General features: G+C 42.3%; 1 protein-coding gene across 4 annotated transcripts in view; it reads right to left on the reverse strand.

The window, feature by feature from the left end:
• LOC144491354 (SH2/SH3 adapter protein NCK1-like) overlaps positions 1 to 18,946 on the reverse strand; it is a 211,749-nt gene that overhangs the window by 7,036 nt on the left and 185,767 nt on the right. The gene's annotated exons all lie outside the window — the stretch shown is intronic.

Here is an 18,946-nt window from a genome sequence, read left to right on the forward strand (position 1 = left end):
AGTTACACAAGGAGATATTAAGTCAGATGACAAAGCTTTTTCAAGAAGGTGAGTATGAAGGGATTTCTTAAGGATCAAAAGTGAGGTAGAGAGTCAAAGAGGTGTAGGAAGGATATTCTGAGGCTTGGGGCCGACACAGCTAAAGGCACAGCTGCCAACGGTTAAAATTCAATGTTGGAAAAAGTGAAGTCATTGTTTTTGGGCCCCATCCCAACTCTGTTCCATAACTATGAACTCAATCCCTCTCCTAACAACAGTCTGAGATGAAACCAGCCTGGTGTTGTATTTGACCCCGAGATGTGCTTCCAACTTCATTCATGCCATCAATAGGATGGTCTATTGTCCAATTTCACCCCTGTCTCAGCTCATTTGTTGTTGAAATCCTCACTCATATCTTTGCCACCTCCGGACTTGACTATTCTAATGTACTCCTGGTTGGCCTCCCACATTACGCTCCATAAACTTGAGGTAATCCAAAACCCTGCTCCAGAGCCTTAACTGGCACCAAGTCCCATTCCCCTATCTACCGTGCTTGCTGACCTTCATTGACTCCTGACATCATCTCTATTTTAAAACCCCTTAACGGTCCTGATATCCTTATCTCTGTAATCTCCTCCACCCTGACAAGCAGACAAGGTGCACTCCTCCAATTCTGGCCTCTGGGGCACTCAATTTTAGTTGGTCCACCAGTGGTGACTGTGCCTTCAGTTGCCAAGGCACTAAACTCTGGAATTCTCTGCATACAGCTCTCCTATTTCCCTATTTGATCAAGTATAGGGGATCATCTGTTCTAACATCTCCTTACGTGGTTTGGTGTCGTATTTTGTTTTATAATACTCTTGTGAAACAACTTGGGACAGTTGAATACATTAAATGTTTTATCGGTATAAACTGTCGTGGTACAGAAGATCAATGGCATTTGCACCTTTCTTGAATTAAGACCTGTACAGAGTAGGCACTGCACATGAGCTCTAATACTCTTTGCTGTTCCTATTTGCATATCCCTTGATTCTCCTTTCCTTCAGTCATCTATCTTACCCATTCTCATTACCTCCCATCTCTACCAGCTGTCTCTTTGAAAACAAACGAACTGTCATTGGGAAACTAGGCCTGCATGATTAATCTGATGATCAAACAGCTGTAGTTCAACCCATCTGTCTGGAAGACTTAATTGATGAAGAACTTGTTTACCTCCCTATTGAGGATAGATCAGGGACCTGTTCAAAAGAAAGTTGCTCATTAAAGAGTTGATAACCAGCCCAGGAATCCTTCCACCACCGCCCCTTATTCCCGAAAGGAAAACAAAAAGTGTGTGAATACATACTTTAAAAAAAACTCATGAAAGAATTTCATTCCAAGGTTTCAAAATGCTACCAAGGCCAGATATACACAAGTGGCTGTCCATGTTTCTTCAGTTTACTTCACTATGCAACATTGGCCCTGAGGCACATAGCATTCCATTCACAGCATGTCCAAGATTACAAATTGAATAGTGTCTATTTGTGATCATTTTCAATACAGAGAAATATTAAAACCACAGTTAGACAGCTCAGGAATCAAATAGTTTATGCTGTAGCACACTTATATTCCTATATCATATCAATCATCAGATTGCAGCCTGGTTTGATAAAAAATGACATGCAAGTTTGTGCATAATGGTGCTAGATTCAGATTAATCTCAGTATCGTGTGGTCCAGGAACAATTGATTTTATAGACACAAAACCAAAAGATCCAACCATCGCAGGTAAAACTTTGCTTGAAGTAGAATTGAAGAGACAGAGCAAAAATTGATCCTGTGCTATCCCCTTCCCCCAATAATCCTACTGCACATTCTATTATTATATTTACTGAACTAACCCATTTCCTTGCTTTAATATATGTTTGGCTGTCAGATAGCCCGACACACTGCCTTGCATGACATCTAAAGAACTATTTCCAAAGCTACATGGCTCATGGATTCATAGAATCATCGAATCCTACAGTGCAGAAGGAGGCCATTCAGCCCATCGAGTCTGCACCAACCACAAACCCACCCAGGTCCTATTCCCATAACCCCATGTATTTACCCTGCTAGTCCCCCTTACATTAAAGGGCAATTTAGCATGGCCAATCCACCTAATCTGCACATCTTTGGACCATGGGAGGAAACCGGAGCACCTGGAGGGTTATATGCAACAACCTGTTAAAAAGCGTCACTCACTCGAAGCGTTGGCTCTGTTCTGTCTCTACAGATGCTGTCTGACCTGCTGAGATTTTCGACGATACTGAGATTAATCTGAATCTAGCACTATTATGCACAAACTTGCATGTCATTTTGTTTCAGATTCTAGCAACTGTAGAAATTTGCTTTTATATTAGTGTTTAACTCACTGCTACTTCTCTTTCAGGAATGCTCACCCTGAAGAGGTGCTGCTCTTCTCTCTGACAGGATTTCCATTTGTCTCTTTCACCCTGTCCATTTTCATTGCTTTCCATTTCCCTCCTAGTATTTGCCATCTATCCCTGGCCCTCTATCTAGCCCCTACTTCTCTACCCCTCCTCCCCACAACAGTGTAAACCTCATCCTATTTCAGGTTTCTTTAGCTCTGATGAAGAGTTATCCAAACTCTCCCCACAGATGCTGTCAGGCCTGATGAGATTTTCTGGCATTTTCTGTTTTTGTATCAGATTCCAGTATCTGCAGTAAGTTTCTTTTATTTTAGTTAAAAAGCATGGTCGATTGCTTGGCACACCTAATCCCTTGTGACAGTTGTCCCAATTTTTACATAAGCATTAAACCATGTTTTCAAGCAAACCTCCATATAGATCGGTATTTTCTGCAATGCACTTTACTCTCCAGTCACCTATTGCCAAACATGGCATCTATTGATACTTTTGACATTTATAACTTTGTTTTAAAAAATTTTGGTTAACCTTCATGCCCGATATAAAAGAATTAATAAATGTTTACAAAGTGGCGTTTGTATAATAGGTTTTCCAGGTTAATAACTGTTTTGCTTGAGCTTCTCGGGTCTTTCCATTTCTGGGTGCATGAAGGGTGTCTAGATTAAAATAATCCAATTTCATTCATGTCCGAACCTCAACAACTTTGACATTTCCAAAAGGAGTGTAGAATTTGTTGCTTATTAATCTGCAAATGTCTGAAACCATTTTTCTGTCAAATTTTTACATCTCCAGTGTTCCAAGCAACACTCTGTGCATAGCCTCTCACCATAGCACATTCTTCAGCTCCTTCTCCAATTTATAAGTTTTTCAAATCAACTTGGTGTCGCCTGACAATTATTTCTGGATTTATCTCATCTTTGCTTCAACTATTTTAAATATTAATGGTATTTGGACATTGGTCGTTCACACAAGTTAATTCTCAATTTTTTACGTACATATATTTTAGGTTACCTTCTGGGTCTGCACCATTCCCTCAGTCTAGAAGACAAGTTGCAACATGTACATCATTTCTAGAAGCTGAACCAAATTTTCCAATGGTTCAACAAGTTCTTCAAACAACTATCTGAGCCATGCAGATCAAAAGCATCCCTGGTCAGCCAGTCTCAGAAGATGCAGAAAAATTGTCACTTTTGCCTTTGATAATGAGAATAAAAACCTAAAACTGACTCTGTGTAGCACATTACTTACAAATGAGGATGGCATCACCTTCAACAAGACTTAAATACAAATAACAGCCATTTAGGCAATGTACGGAGAATAAGTGGCACCTAGGAGAAAAGTCAATGTCTTTGAGGTGAAAATTAGCAGGGATACTTTAAAAAAAAATAATAGACCAACCAATTGTCAATCATAGTTAACCTATTCAAAACAATGCAAGAAAGGATCTCCCTTCTTTTACACCCCTTCATTCAATCTAGTTGAGAATATCTAAACATTCTTAGTCGATGAACCCATTTTACAGAAATTGCTATTAATACTCAGAGCTCTAGTTAGGAATCCAACACTCGAGCATGTCTACTAGGCTGTCTTTATGTAATTTTATTTGATAGGTCATACCACCTTCTGCTGGTGTTATGCAGAAGCCAATAGTATAATTCTGATCTAGCTTCACACTTTGTTCAGGGGGAAAAAAATTACATCAATTACAAAAAAGCTTTTCACAAAAACAGCAGACAAAACATTTAACCTGCTCACCAGTCTGCTGCTATGGCAACAAAACAAAGCTAATCTCAGGAAAGCAATTTGATTTTTTGATATTCTGATTTGTTAGATTAGATATAATGACTTCAACCTTTCCACTTAGTCATCATAAAGAACAACCCAGTAACTATAATAAAACAGAAGGTGAAAGGCCTAACCTTGTCCCTCCCGTCAAAATAGCATCTAAAACATCTGCATGTTGATAATAGCAGAATTTACCTGCTGTAGCTCTGTTTATAAACTTCAACTGCATTTTTTTTTAAAAAGTGACAATTTTTCCTCACTTTTATCATCACTTTTTTTGTAGTTCATCATTTGGTCAAAACTGTTATTTTATAAACAAAATTGGAATCACGTTTCAGATTTAAAACATATCCAATTCTCCAACGCAAATTATGTTTGAAATCACCCAATTGAATATTACATTTTTTTCTACTGCATCTAAAATGGAAACCTTGAGATTTGGATGGGCTGCAAAAGTATTACAGCATTGAGGATACACCCTGAGAAAACACTGGATTGAATGACTCAGAACTGCTTGGGGCATGCATGAGTTGAAAGTCCCACATCAAATGTTTAGCTTTCTGAAACGATAGTTTCAAGTTCCATGTTCTGTTGGTATAATTTTTTTGAAAAAAGTAAACAGATGTTCAACATGGAATGCTGGCCTCTAATTAGCAATCTGCTTAAACTGAATCTAAAATCTCAATATGTTAAAATCCCCTCTTTTGTCAAAACTAACATGAACCGAAGACTTACCATTTCTGTGAACTAAAAAGAAACTGAAAAAGTACATTGCAAGATATTCAAGTAACAAAATTTCAGAGCTACAATAATTTTATTTCCCACTGTACTCACCACACTGGGACCGCTCGAGAATCTTAACAATTGAACTGTCACAATCCAAACAGTAATGGTTCATGTATCCCTATTCGTTACTATATATTCTATTTAGGGTATAAATATGTACTACATAGAAATTGGTCTCCATACATAGGATTCAGATAATCATCACAATACTCTCCTGATGGCGGAATTGCTTTTACTAGTGAACTGAGCCATGCAATGTAGGAAACATTTGATTCTTGGTGTGTATAGTTAGCCCTTTCTGAGCGCATCAGAAATGGACTTCAATTGCCACCAACAGGTTAGGCAGGACTAGGAATAGGGGAAGTAAAACCCCTGCTGAAAGCACCTGCATTGGGATAGTGGAGGAGTACAGGCTGCAGTGCTCCCTGCAGCCAAATAGTTTGCCAACACCTTCCATCAAGATTTCCACAGAAACCACATCATTTGGATGAGGGCTCAGAAGACCCTATTGTCTAGGAACTTCATCCAAACAAGGAACTTTATCCAAACAAGGAATTAAAGCTTTCGTAAGAGAATAAATCACATCCACAGCTTCTTATAATGAAGAAATCCTGGAGTGGCACTGAATGACTTAATACTCAAATTATTTGCCCCCCCCAAAGCTCTTCAATACTCTATTCCCAGAGACCCTTCACATTTAAGAATTATTACAGCTGTTAATCTGGACTACTTAATGCTATTGAAATGTACACAACTATACAAACTATTAAAGTCCATGCCTGTCAAAATTAAGTAGCATGGCCCAAAAGAACACTTGTAAACTTTGCTTAACTCAACAACAATAAAATTGCCAGAAAAGTTACACTCAGGATCCTGACCCAAGCATCTGCCACTTCCTTATGATGAGAACAGCCATTAGCTCAATGCCATATTTCATCTCAGAATAAAGTGGGCGGCACAGTAGCACAGTGGTTAGCACTGCTGCTTTACAGCTCCAGGGACCTGGGTTCGATTCCCGGCTTGGGTCACTGTCTGTGTGGAGTTTGCACATTCTCCTCGTGTCTGCGTGGGTTTCCTCCGGGTGCTCCGGTTTCCTCCCACAGTCCAAAGATGTGGGGGTTAGGTTGATTGGCCAGGTTAAAATTGGCCCTTAGTGTCCTGAGATGCGTAGGTTAGAGGGATTAGTGGGTAAATATGTAGGGATATGGGAGTAGGGCCTGGGTGGGATTGTGGTCGGTGCAGACTCGATGGGCCCAATGGCCTTTTTCTGCACTGTAGGGATTCTATGATTGCAGCTATCTGATGTGGAATATTGAGAGTGCAATGGTTCCTCTGGAAGTGAGGGTTTCTGTCCATGTTCATCTTCATCTGCTGGGAATCTCAAACCCTTATGAAAGTATTAAAAGGGCTACCTGCAGGGACAGCAATGCATGGTAATAATTACATTTATTCCTGTACTGCACCAAGCTCAGCACTGAGATTAGGAAACTACACAGGATTTGATGCCCAGCACTCAAAATCAATTCGCAGCTGCACTTCAGAAGTGAATGTGGGGATGGGTGAATGACAATGATATTACTGCTGGACACGGCTCTTTAGGATTACAAATAACACATCTAAAAACAAGCAAGATTAAATTTCAAATTTCTATAGTGAAGTGTCAATCAAATAACATCCAAACCTTCCTTTTGACTAGAAAAAAATATCAAGCATTAATGCACAATTCCTAACCACAGTTCATCAAATTTAACACTTCACCAGTGAAATCTGTGACTGAGACAACTTTCAAAAGTAATTTGAAAAGATATGATCCCATTGCAGACAGTTTTTAATAACATTAGCCGTTCGCAGAAATCTACAGAAGTCACTATCCAGGTTACAAAAAGCAATTAAGTATATGGATTATATATGCATGCAAATTGAAAACTGCCTTGAAAAATGTACCTACCAGTTTCACTTTAAAATTTTAAAACACTTCAACATGAAATAATATTTAAAAAAAGATTAGGGCTTGAATTTTTGGGCTGGCAGCCCCGCCTTCCGTAGAGTCAGCGGGAAATAATCCCCACCGACTCCAACAGCCGCAATGTCATATTATGCTCTAAAGGTTATTGATTGGCTCAGGCAGAACTTCCACCCCTCACTCGGGAGGAAGTCCTGCCTTGGAGAGCTGACAGCCAATCCAGTCACTCCAGGCACAGTGCAGAGGAGGCTGGAAGAGGTACTGGAGGGAGCTGCCTGACATGAAATCATGAGACTGAGAAGACAGTTAGTGGCAAGGGTCCCAGTGCGGGAAGGATAGAGAACAAGGTGGCTGATTGAGATCTTGGAGAGCGGGGGGAGAAAGAGGTGTGTGTTGGCCTGGGTAAAAGAGGAATGGTGGCCTGTATGTCACCGAGCCTTATGAGAAGAGGGCTGCCTCCCAACCCCTTCCTGTCCAACAAGGAGCTAACTCAATTTTCATGTTTCTCCCAGAGTTGCCATCCGCCTGCCAGCCAGAAAATTTAGGCCAAGTGGGAAAATGCCCTCGGGACCTTAATTTGGTCAAGTGCGGGTTTCACACCCCAGCATAAAATCACAACCAAATCAGGGGTGGGTGGGAACCAGGAGGCAAACCCCTGCCTCAGAACCTGTTGGGGGTAAAGTTTTGCTCTTGGCCTACAACATTAAGTAGTTATGATAATAAAAACAAATGGAAATAAGCAATTATGGTGCTATACAGAGCATCAGGAACTTGGCTCATTCTCCACTGGAAACCTGCAATTGCTTTTGGTTGCTTTGGTTACAAACAGATCAATTACTTGCAATAAGAAAACAAATGTATTGTGCACTTTGGTTTCTGAAAAGTAATCTTCTCCAAACCAGTAAATTGGCAATACTTCCTCGACAATTCCCAGATTACACACTGAACTCTAACACATTCATTTAGAAATTATTTTGATTGTTTGAAGACTCTAAGCCTGATTGACAACTGTGGTTTCTTCAAAGGGGTAAAGTGGTTTCACTTCAGGGTGGCACGGTGGCACAGTGATTAGCATTGCTGCCTCATAGCACCAGGGTCCCAGGTTTAATTCTGGTCTTTGCTGACTGTGCAAACTCCACACAGACATTCTCCTCGTGTCTGTGTGGATTTCCTCCGGGTGCTCTGCTTTCCTCCTACAGTCCAAAGATGTAAAGGTTAGGTGGATTGGCCATGCTAAATTGCCCATTAGTGTCCCAAGATGTGTAGGTTAGGGGATATGGTGGGGGAGGGGGGTGGTACTCTGTCAGAGGTTTGGCACAGACTCGGTGAGCCAAACAGCCTCCTTCTGCACTGTGGAGAGTCTATGATTCTTGTTTTGCAGACCATTATGAAGAAACCATGGCTGTCAATCAGGCTTAGAATCTTTGTAATCATTGAAGTTAAGAACAATGAGGATACTTGAGATGTATTCAAACGTGAAGGGAAAGATAAATATACAGTTGACTGGAGGCCAAGTAGATGACCATTAAGCTGTCAATCAAAGCCTATTTCAAAGTACTGGACAATGAAATTGAAATAGATCATAGGTTTCCAATGGAATAGAGGGGGTTTCAAAGCATTTGAGCTTTCTAGGAAAGTTCGGAGACTTCAAATAAAAGCTCAGTGAATGGAGGCTGAGTGAACAGCTGTGGCGAAGGAACCCCCTCCTTGCAGTGAAAGTGCTATCTTTCTGTCAGAGGACTTCAAAGGGATCAGCGCACACCTGCAACTTGTGACAGAAAGAAAGGGAATTCCCTGCTGCAGAATAGAGCACTGTAGTGATTTAAAAGACTGCTAGGTGACCGGGTGCCTGAAGATTAAAGTGACCAGGCCGCTTCAAAGTTTTCACAGATAACAGGCAGGAATGAAGATGTTGATCAGAGAGCTGCCTGAAATCACCACACCAAGGTGGTGATCTTCAGGTCAGCCAAGGCTAGACGGGGCAGTCAAACCATGTGACCCCCCCATCCCAGGGGACAGTGCTGAGATCAACCCGTTGCCTCAGGCCCAAGCCTGCCCAACTCCCAGGACCCTTGGGGGACCCTCTCTCTACATCCTGGCAGCAGCAGAGGGGCAAATGGTCAATGGACCTAGCTCCTTGATCCCCCTCAGGGTCCAGCACACCAAGTCCACACTGGTCATTATCAGTGTCAAAGCCTGCTGGAGAGGTGGGTAAATGGGGGGGGGGAAAGAGTATTGAATAGGGCTTTAAGCCCACTAATGGGATTTAAGACAGAAGTTCTGAATAATAACCAGGTTGCCACCCACTCTGCGCAGGAACTCAATTGGGACTGGCGGAGCAGGTGGGTGAATCCCGATTTTTGGTCGATGCCTTATTCAACAGGGTATTGGGATTCCCACCAGTGGCTAATGGGGCTGGTGAATTGAACCTATAGCATCATTCGGAATGGTCATATTTCAATAGTTCCAGTTCATGTTGATATTGTTATTATATCACTTCAGAAACATTCAATGTATTAAGCACTGATTCCAATTAATTTAAAAAAAATTCCTAATGCAATAAGAGAAACTGTAAATTCGTGTTTAATCCTCAAAGAACATTGCAGAAAAATATTACTTTATCAAGCATCCAAGTGAAAACTTACTCATCTCAAAGATTACAAAGGGATAGAGAAACAGCACATCAGTTATGCAGGTCACTGCATGATGTACTTAAGGCTGTGAGCAATTATGAGTGTAAATTAAGAATGAGTGTTCCTACACTGATCCTGGGTTGATGTGTTGCTTCATCCCAAATTGAAGAGGGAGGCACCACAGCCTGTTCATGACCACTGGTGAGTTGCCAATTATGAAACATGAAATATGATCAATGCTGAAAATGTATGTCTAATGTTGTGAGATTGAGATAGTGCCGCACTGCAGTGACATGGGATTTTATATTGCTCATTATTAAGTTTATGTTCTTCAATAGTGATAGCAAATGCATCCCTGAAGATGATCATAAAACTTGTGATTGTAATTTTGTCATTCTTGTTTCTTTTCCAGTATACAAGATTTTTAACGAATGAGCATTGCATCCTCAATATATTTCCAAATGGACAATAAATTTCAATTCAATGTCCTTTTGTTGAAAATTCCTTGCCAGTACTGACCAAGAGGAAAGACAGTTAACAATTCAGAAAATTACAAGGTAAATTTAAGCCATTCTACCCATCACACAAATGAGTATTGTGGTTTATGAATTTCAGTGTCGGTGTGATGCCAGATATTCATGCTATACACCCCAAAGACTGGCAGATCATATCAATAGCATGTCCCTTCAGCTATTCCAGTCAGTCCATGCTTGCAATACTTAAGGACGCATGACACATGAGCACACATGAGGACGGCCTAAACTGGGATGTTGGATTTATGTCACATTATCAGTAACCCCCACAGCTTTCCCCCTGGTCTTGCAGAATCTCACTAGCTGTTCTGTCTGGAGACAATACACATCTCTTTAACCTGTGTTGAATGCTCCCTCCACCCACATTGTCTGTACCTTTAAGACCTGAATGGCTGTAGAGATTCGCATTCTAATTAGTATTCTGTAACTTGATTTCTGTGTCTGTGCACTGTTTGAGAGCACATTTCCACTCCATCTGACGAAGGAGCAGTGCTCCGAAAGCTTATGGTATTTGCTACCAAATAAACCTGTTGGACTTTAACCTGGTGTTGTGAGACTTCTTACTGCAATACTTAAAACAGTGATTCCAAGACTGGGCAACACTTGCTGAACAATCTTGACTGTGCTAAGAATTACACTGATAACCAATTTAAGATTGGTCATCAGTGTGAGATCATCAGTAGGCCTCTCGGTGTGGCTCACTTACGTGTGCTAAAAGCCACAAATATTCTCACATTCCACCTTTCTCAACTAAACAATAGCTTGGGACAGCCATTTCCTGGTTCACTCCCCAGGCCAATGCCTTAACCAGACACAATCTATCTGGTTTGAATTTAAGCAAAATTTGGCAGTTAACGATCAGTGGTCAGTCACTGATGCATTCTCCATGGTAACACCTCTACCAATCAGAGCCCACTTTCCAAACAATCAGTGCTCCCTTCTCAGGCAGTATAAATTGTTGTTCCCTTTACAATTTGGCATTCTTGTGAATTGTCCTGATGAGTGCCAACCTTTGACAGCATGTCTTTCTTTTGCAATAATCAAGGTAAATTTAGTTCAATCATAGCTGCTGGACTGACTGGGAAGGGGATCATGGAATATAATACCTAGAATTCCTCAGCCCACCAGAGTCTAATTATCCATTCCCAATTATGGTTAATGGACTGTAAATAGTTCCAAACACAGGCATGCCAGCTGAGCAAGACACATTTCTACAAGCATGAACTTGGTTGAGGCAATATGGTAAACTTGTTGCATGTTGTACATACAGCAACTGTGATCGCTGCCACTCTGAATTACATCGTTAGTGACTCCAGCAGTTTAACAGTGGAAGCACATAGATCTCTAAAGCTGACAGATTAACCAATTAAGCCTAATAACCTTTACTGTCGCATATTTGTTCAACTGGAGGCAAGGAGCCCTTTGTTAATTCATTCTGAAGACAGTTGGTGAAGAAAGAAACCAGAAGCCAATCTTTCACTTGATGCTAGATTTATTACAGAATGCAACATTACAAATATCTATCTTCACCCTAAACAACATGCTGTGCCCCAGAAGCTTCTCTTTTAAGCTTTTAGCTTAAGCTACTATAGTAAGAAGTCTCACACCAGGTTAAAGTCCAACAAGAATCACGAGCTTTCAGAGCACTGCTCCTTTATCAGGTGAGTGGAGAGGTAGGTTTCACAAACACGGCATATATAGACAAAAACACAAGTGCAAGATAATGGTTGGAATGCGAGTCTTTTCAGGTAATCAAGTCTTTACAGGTACAGACAGGGCAAGTGGAGAGAGGGATAATCACAGGTTGAAGAGATGTGAGTTATCTCAAGCTGGGACAGTTTGTAGGATTTTGCAAGCCCAGGCCAAATGGTGGGGGTTACATGTGGTGCGACATGAACCCAAGGTCCCAGTTGAGGCCATCTTCACACGTGCGAAACTTAGGCATCAGTTTCTGCTCAGCAGTTCTGCACTGTCGTGTTTCTTGAAGGCCGTCTTGGAGAACGCTCACCCAAAGATTGGAGGCTGAATGCCCTTGACTCCTGAAGTGTTCCCCAACTGGAAGGGGAACACTCTGGCCTGGCGATTGTTGCGCGGTGTCCGTTCATCCGTTGTCGCAGTGTCTGCATGGTCTCGCTGATGTACCATGCCTTGGGACATCCTTTCCTACAGGATATGAGGTAGACAACATTGGCCGAGTCACATGAATATGTACCGTGTACCTGGGGGTGGGTGGAGTTCTCACGTGTGATGGTGGTATCCATGTCGATGACCCGGTACTCTTGCAGAGGTTGCCATGGCAGGGTTGTGTGGTTCTGTGGTCGCTGTTCTCTTGAAGGCTGGGTAGTTTGCTGCGAACAATGGTCTGTTTGAGGTTGCACGGTTGTTTGAAGGCAAGTAGTGGGGGTGCGGGAATGTCTTGGCAAGATGTTCGTCTTCATCAATGACATGTTGAAGGCTCCGAAGAAGATGTCATAGCTTCTCCATTCTGAGGAAGTCCTGGATGATGAAGGATACTGTCGGTCGTGTCCCATGTTCGTCTTCTGAGGAGGTCGATGTGGTTTTTCAAATTGTCGATCAATGAGTTGACCGTCATATCCCATTCTACAGACACTGAAAGATGCCCTCGTAAGATGTCTTTTGGGTTTCTCCTCGCTTGAGCAGATCCTGTGTATAGAGGGGGCCTGTCCTTAGGGGATGGCTTCTTTAACGTGTTTAGGGTGGAAGCTGGAGAAATGGAGCATCGTGAGGTTATCCATGGGCTTGCAGTAGAGTGAAGTGCTGAGGTCACTGTCCTTGATGGAGATGCATGTGTCCAAGAATGCAACATACACATCTCCACGAATCCGGCTGCTGTTATCTGCGAGGGTGTCCCAATTTGGAACACCAGTTTCGTGGTTGTGTAGAATTCTGTTTATGGAAATGGTGTAAGGAGTCACGTGGAAGACCCAGCGAGAAAGTAACCAGCCCAGTCATAGTTCAACATTTTAATTAAAGACTATTCATTACACGCTGAACTCTAACGCATTCATTACAATAAAGAAAAAACAGGATTATAATGATCCAAGACAGTTTCCTTTTTTGTGTTTGATCAGTCATCTACCAAAACTCACTTTCACAGACACATGTCTTTCTTCAATGGCTGTCTCTGCCTACAACTTACTCCACGTGGTTTACAACTGAAATTCCACCCTTTATATTTTTGATCCACCCATGGTTAAAGACATTGCCAAAAAATTCAGCGATCCTGAACTGGTGGGGCTCTCCTCACTTTCCGAGATCCATAATTAATGCCGTGTGCTGCAACATCTGGCTCTTGACCTTTTTCTACAGCAGCACACACTCACTGTCTCAAAGCTCTCCTGGTCAGCAGTTCCATTTCACCCTTTGCCTTAACAATACATTGTATTTTCTTCCTTTCAGGTGACAAGGACTACAAACTTTGATGACTCCTGAATACAAACAATCCATCCAGATGCTTCCAATCTGGTCCTTTGTTATGTTATCACAATCTCCTCTAACCCTATCTTCTATGATACTGAACAATTAGTCTTCAACTTACACTGCCACATCAAATTAACTCCGAGCTCAGTACCATGCTAAGCTCGTCTTCTTCATCGCCTTTGCCTCTGCATCCATTTTCTGCCAGGGATCTTCGACCTGGGAGAGTAGATCCTTTCACTTCTCTTCAGAATTCTCATTCCACCTGGCTCTTCTCTCTAGCCCTTTACAATATCCAGATCTTTTCATTAGAAAGGGCCAGCATGAAGTTAGCTGCCTCAATTTTTCTACCCTACCCACTCTAAACTACCTCCCTCTGAACTTTCAGCACTGTTCTCTCAGGACCAACCACAACATTGTCATTAAACCGGCAGACAAGAGTAGTGCTATTGTTGCTAGGAGGGCAGACCTCTACCTTGCAGAGGCTGAATGCCAACTCTCCAACACTTCTCATGGTCCATAACTTCACCATCGAAAATCATTTTTCAGACTGCCACTGACCACCTTCTCTCCATGTCCTCCAACTTCAATCCCTGACCAATGTTCTTATCAAGCTATGCAGTCACAGTGTGACCCAAAAACATCCTGTGTAGACCATGCAAAGTCAACACCTTTAGGTTACTGGACATGCATAGCCTCACAAAAAAATTAAAGGGCTTGCACACGAACATATCAGCTGTATACTACAAAAAAGAGAGGTATGTAGCCCCAACCATGATAACTTTTTCCCACAATCCAGAAACAGGACTGTTCTTGCAGATCTATAGTTACTGATAGTTCTCTCCCAGCTCTTTATTTTCTCCTCTTGTCTAGTCTTTTCCCAACAATATCTACTACTTTCCACCCTCCTCTGTCTTTTCAGCAGTTCCCAGCTTCCTGGCCCTAAAACGATGTCCTTTTCACTGTGGATGTCCAATCCCTCCGTTCCTGCATCCTCCAACTCGACAGCCTGAATACTCTTTGGCTTCTTCCTTGAAGGGAGGCCCAACAAGTCCCCATCCACCACCACCCTCCTCTGCCTGAATGAACTTGCCTTTATGTTTAACAATGACTCATTTAACTCCATTCGGTTCCTTGAAGTGAAAGGTGCTACAATGGGAGCCCATGTGGGTCCTAGCTATACTTGTGTTATCAGGGGATATATGGTCCATTCTTTGTTTCAATCTCATTCAGGTCCCCTCCCATAAATCACATATCAATATATTGAGGACTATGTTGGTGCTGTTTCCTGCCCTTGATTGGAACTGAAACATTTACTGATAATTTCTTCCTTCCCTTTGCCTTCACAATAAATCATTCTGATTTTCCTCTTCCTTTCCTCAACTTCTCTATCCCCATTTTAGAAATCGGCCAATATCCACCATCAGCCCACTAACTTCCAGTTACTTTGAGTACACTTCCTCCCACCAGACTTCCTGTAAGAACTGGATTCATTTCTCCTAGCTTCTCCCATTGAACTCCTCTAACAATACATCTTCCGTACCACTGCTTTCAATATGTCTTCCTGTCTCTTCAGTTTTGGCTTTCCCTCCATGAGGATCCTGTTCCCTCATGGCTGACAGGGCCCTTGCCAGGTTCTGTCCCATTTCCCACAATTCTGCTCTCAGCCATTCCCTTCCCTCTCAAAAACAAATAGTGTTCCCCTTGTTCTTACTTTCCACACTCAATGGATCTTCCTCCACCATTTCCACCACCAAACACATCTTCTCCCCTCTCCTTTCAGCATTCTAAATGGGAGTGCTCCCTTCTCAAGACCCTCATCCACTCTTCACTCATCCCAAACATACCCTCCTTCCCATGCAAGCACAGGAGATGCACCACCTGTTCTTTTACCTCCTCTCCACATTCCTGGGTCCCCAAAATCCACAGCTGGGTGAAAGAGCAATTTCTTTCAATTTAGTATGTTGTAATCATGTCGTAATCCTCTCTATGTTGGGTAGACCAATGACAGATTAGGTGATTGCTTGTGATCATCTTTCCTAATATCTATAGCTTGGTGTCAATCTTTGGCTGATTATGCTGCTGTGAAGCACTGGGAGATCTTTTATTATATTAAAGGTACTGTGCAAGTGCAGTATGATGTTGAACTATGACAAGTATAATATGTTCACCTTAATTTGTTTGGATTTGACCACTTCCAAATGCTCAAATGTAGTGTGGTATGTGTGTATTTCCTTATCAAATGCCTGGTTTAGGCAGCAACCGATCAAAACAAGGTCAAATTCTTCCTTGCAATTACATGTTCTCCGACAGGGTGATTCAAGTTGATTCATGAACGTCTCTTTCCAAATCCATTATTAAATACCACAGCATTAAATCAAAATTATTTGGGCGGCACTAATACATAGCACTAATAAACTCTGAAATAAAAAGAAAATGGCCCTGCCAGTTTTGTACTGCAACTCAGGAAGGACAAGTTTCCTATGGAAGGGACATAGCAAATTCAACAGAATGACACTGGGACATAGGGGTTTTAAAAATGAGAACAGTTCCATAAATGAGTTGCAGTCCTTTGCATTTAGAAGGTTGCAATAATTGAGGTGATAAAAATGATTAGATAGTTCACGGTCGAGATACAGAAAAATGTTCAGAATACCGTGTACCATTTTGGTCTCCTTATTTAAGAAAAGATATATCACAGGAGGTAGTACAGAGGAGATTTACTAGGACGATCCCGGTTATGGAGGGACTGCGAGGAGGAAAGATTAAAAAGATTGCACCTGTACACCTTGGAGTATGATTGAAACATACAAGATTCTTAGGGGGGTTAGACAGGGTAAATGTTGGGAGGATGTTTTCACTCATGGGCGTGTGTAGACCAGGGGACTTGGTTGCAGAATAAGGGACTGCTCATTTAAGATGGATTTGAGGAAGAATTTCTTCTCTCAAATAGTCAATCTTTGGAACTCTTTATCCCAGGAAGCTGTGGAGGTCGAGTCCTTGAACATTTTCAAGACTGAGATTGATAGACTATTATCAGCAGGGGAATTAAGGGTTGAGATAAGGCAGGAGAGTAGATTTAGTGATCTATCTGTAACCCCCACGACTTGCCTGGGCTTGCAAAATCTCACTAACTGTCCTGGCTGGAGACAATACACATCTCTTTAACCTGTGCTTAACCCTCTCTCCACTCACATTGTCTGTACCTTTAAGACTTGATTACCTGTAAAGACTCGCATTCCAACCATTATCTTGTAAATTGAATTTGTGTCTTTATATGCCCTGTTTGTGAACACGACTCCCACTCACCTGATGAAGGAGCAGCGCTCCGAAAACTTGTGGCTTGTGCTATCAAATAAACCTGTTGGACTTTCACCTGGTGTTGTGAGACTTTTTACTGTGCTTACCCCAGTCCAATGCCTGCATCTCCACGTTATGGGGTAGGGCACAGGGGAGGGCCTGGGTGGGATGTCCTTTCAGAGAGTTGGTGCAGGCTCCATGGGCCAGATGGTCTCTTCTGCACTGTAGGGGTTTTATGTTTCCATGATTGGGATTCCACACAAAAACTGATGCCGAGCCACAGACGATATTAAGACAGGTGATCACAAACAATTATTTCATCTATCTTTGGTTTACCCAACACAGAGAGGATTAATGTTATGAGCAGCAGGTCACAGAAACATTGAATAGTCTCCCCAAAAGGCTGTGAATGCTAAATCAATAAGAATTTCAAGACTCAGATGGACAGGCTTTTATTAGGTGAGAATAGCATGGAAGATGGGTCCCCCTGTCTACATCAACGGGGACGAAGTGGAAATGGTCGAGAGCTTCAAGTTTCTAGGTGTCCAGATCACCAACAACCTGTCTTGGTGTCTCCATGCTGACACTATAGTTAAGAAAGCCCACCAAAGCCTCTACTTTCTCAGGACGCTAAGGAGATTTGGCATGTCTGCTACAACTCTCACCAACTTTTACAGATACAACCAGAAAGAATGCTTTCTATGGTGTATCACAGCTTGGTATGGCTCCTGCTTTGTTCAAGACTGCAAGAAACTACAAAGGGTCGTGAACTAAACCCAGTCCATCACGCAAACCAACCTCTGATCCATTGACTCTGTCTACACTTCCCACTGCCTCGGAAAGCAGCCAACATAATCAAGGATCCCATTCACCCCAACATACTCGCTTCCACCTTCTTCCGTCGGGAAAAAGATACAAAAGTCTGAGGACATATTAACCGACTCAAGAACTGCTTCTTTCCTGCTGCCATCAGACTTTTGAATGGACATACCTCATATTAAGTTGATCTTTCTCTACTCCTAGCTATGACTGTGTTGGAGCTATGTTGGAGAGGATTCTTAGAGATAGGATGTATGCGCATTTAGAAAGGAATAAACTCATTAACGATAGTCAGCATGGTTTTGTGAGAGGGAGGTCATGCCTCACTAACCTGGTGGAGTTTTTTGAAGAAGTGACCAGAATGGTTGACGAGGGAAAGGCCGTGGATGTCGTCTATATGGACTTTAGTAAAGTGTTTGACAAAGTCCCTCATGGTAGGCTGGTGAAAAAGGTAGGATCTCATGGGATAAAGGGGGAGGTGGCTAGATGGGTGGAGAACTGGCTTGGTCACAGAAGACAGAGGGTGGTAGTGGAAGGGTCTTTTTCCGGCTGGAGGCCTGTGACTAGTGGTGTTCCGCAGGGCTCTGTATTGGGACCTCTGCTGTTTGTGATTTATATAAATGATCTGGAAGAAGGTGTAACTGGGGTGATCAGTAAGTTTGCGGACGACACAAAATTGGCAAGACTTGCAGATAGTGAGGAGCATTGTCAGAAGCTACAGAAGGATATAGATAGGCTGGAAATTTGGGCAAAGAAATGGCAGATGGAGTTCAATCCTGATGAATGCGAAGTGATGCATTTTGGTAGAAATAATGTAGGGAGGAACTATATGATAAATGGCAGAACCATAAAGGGTGTAGATACGCAGAGGGACCTGGGTGTGCAAGTCCACAGATCCTTGAAGGTGACGTCACAGGTGGAGAAGGTGGTGAAGAAGGCATATGGCATGCTTGCCTTTATAGGACGGGGCATAGAGTATAAAAGTTGGGGTCTGATGTTGCAGATGTATAGAACGTTGGTTCGGCCGCATTTGGAATACTGCATCCAGTTCTGGTCGCCACACTACCAGAAGGACGTGGAGGCTTTGGAGAGAGTACAGAGGAGGTTTACCAGGATATTGCCTGGTATGGAGGGGCTTAGTTATGAGGAGAGATTGGGTAAACTGGGGTTGTTCTCCCTGGAAAGACGGAGGATGAGGGGAGACTTAATAGAGGTGTATAAAATTATGAAAGGCATAGATAGGGTGAACGGTGGGAAGCTTTTCCCCAGGTCAGTGGTGACGTTCGCGAGGGGTCATAGGTTC

The sequence above is a fragment of the Mustelus asterias genome, chromosome 3, assembly GCF_964213995.1.
Source record: "Mustelus asterias chromosome 3, sMusAst1.hap1.1, whole genome shotgun sequence".
NCBI classification, from domain to species: Eukaryota; Metazoa; Chordata; class Chondrichthyes; order Carcharhiniformes; family Triakidae; genus Mustelus; species Mustelus asterias.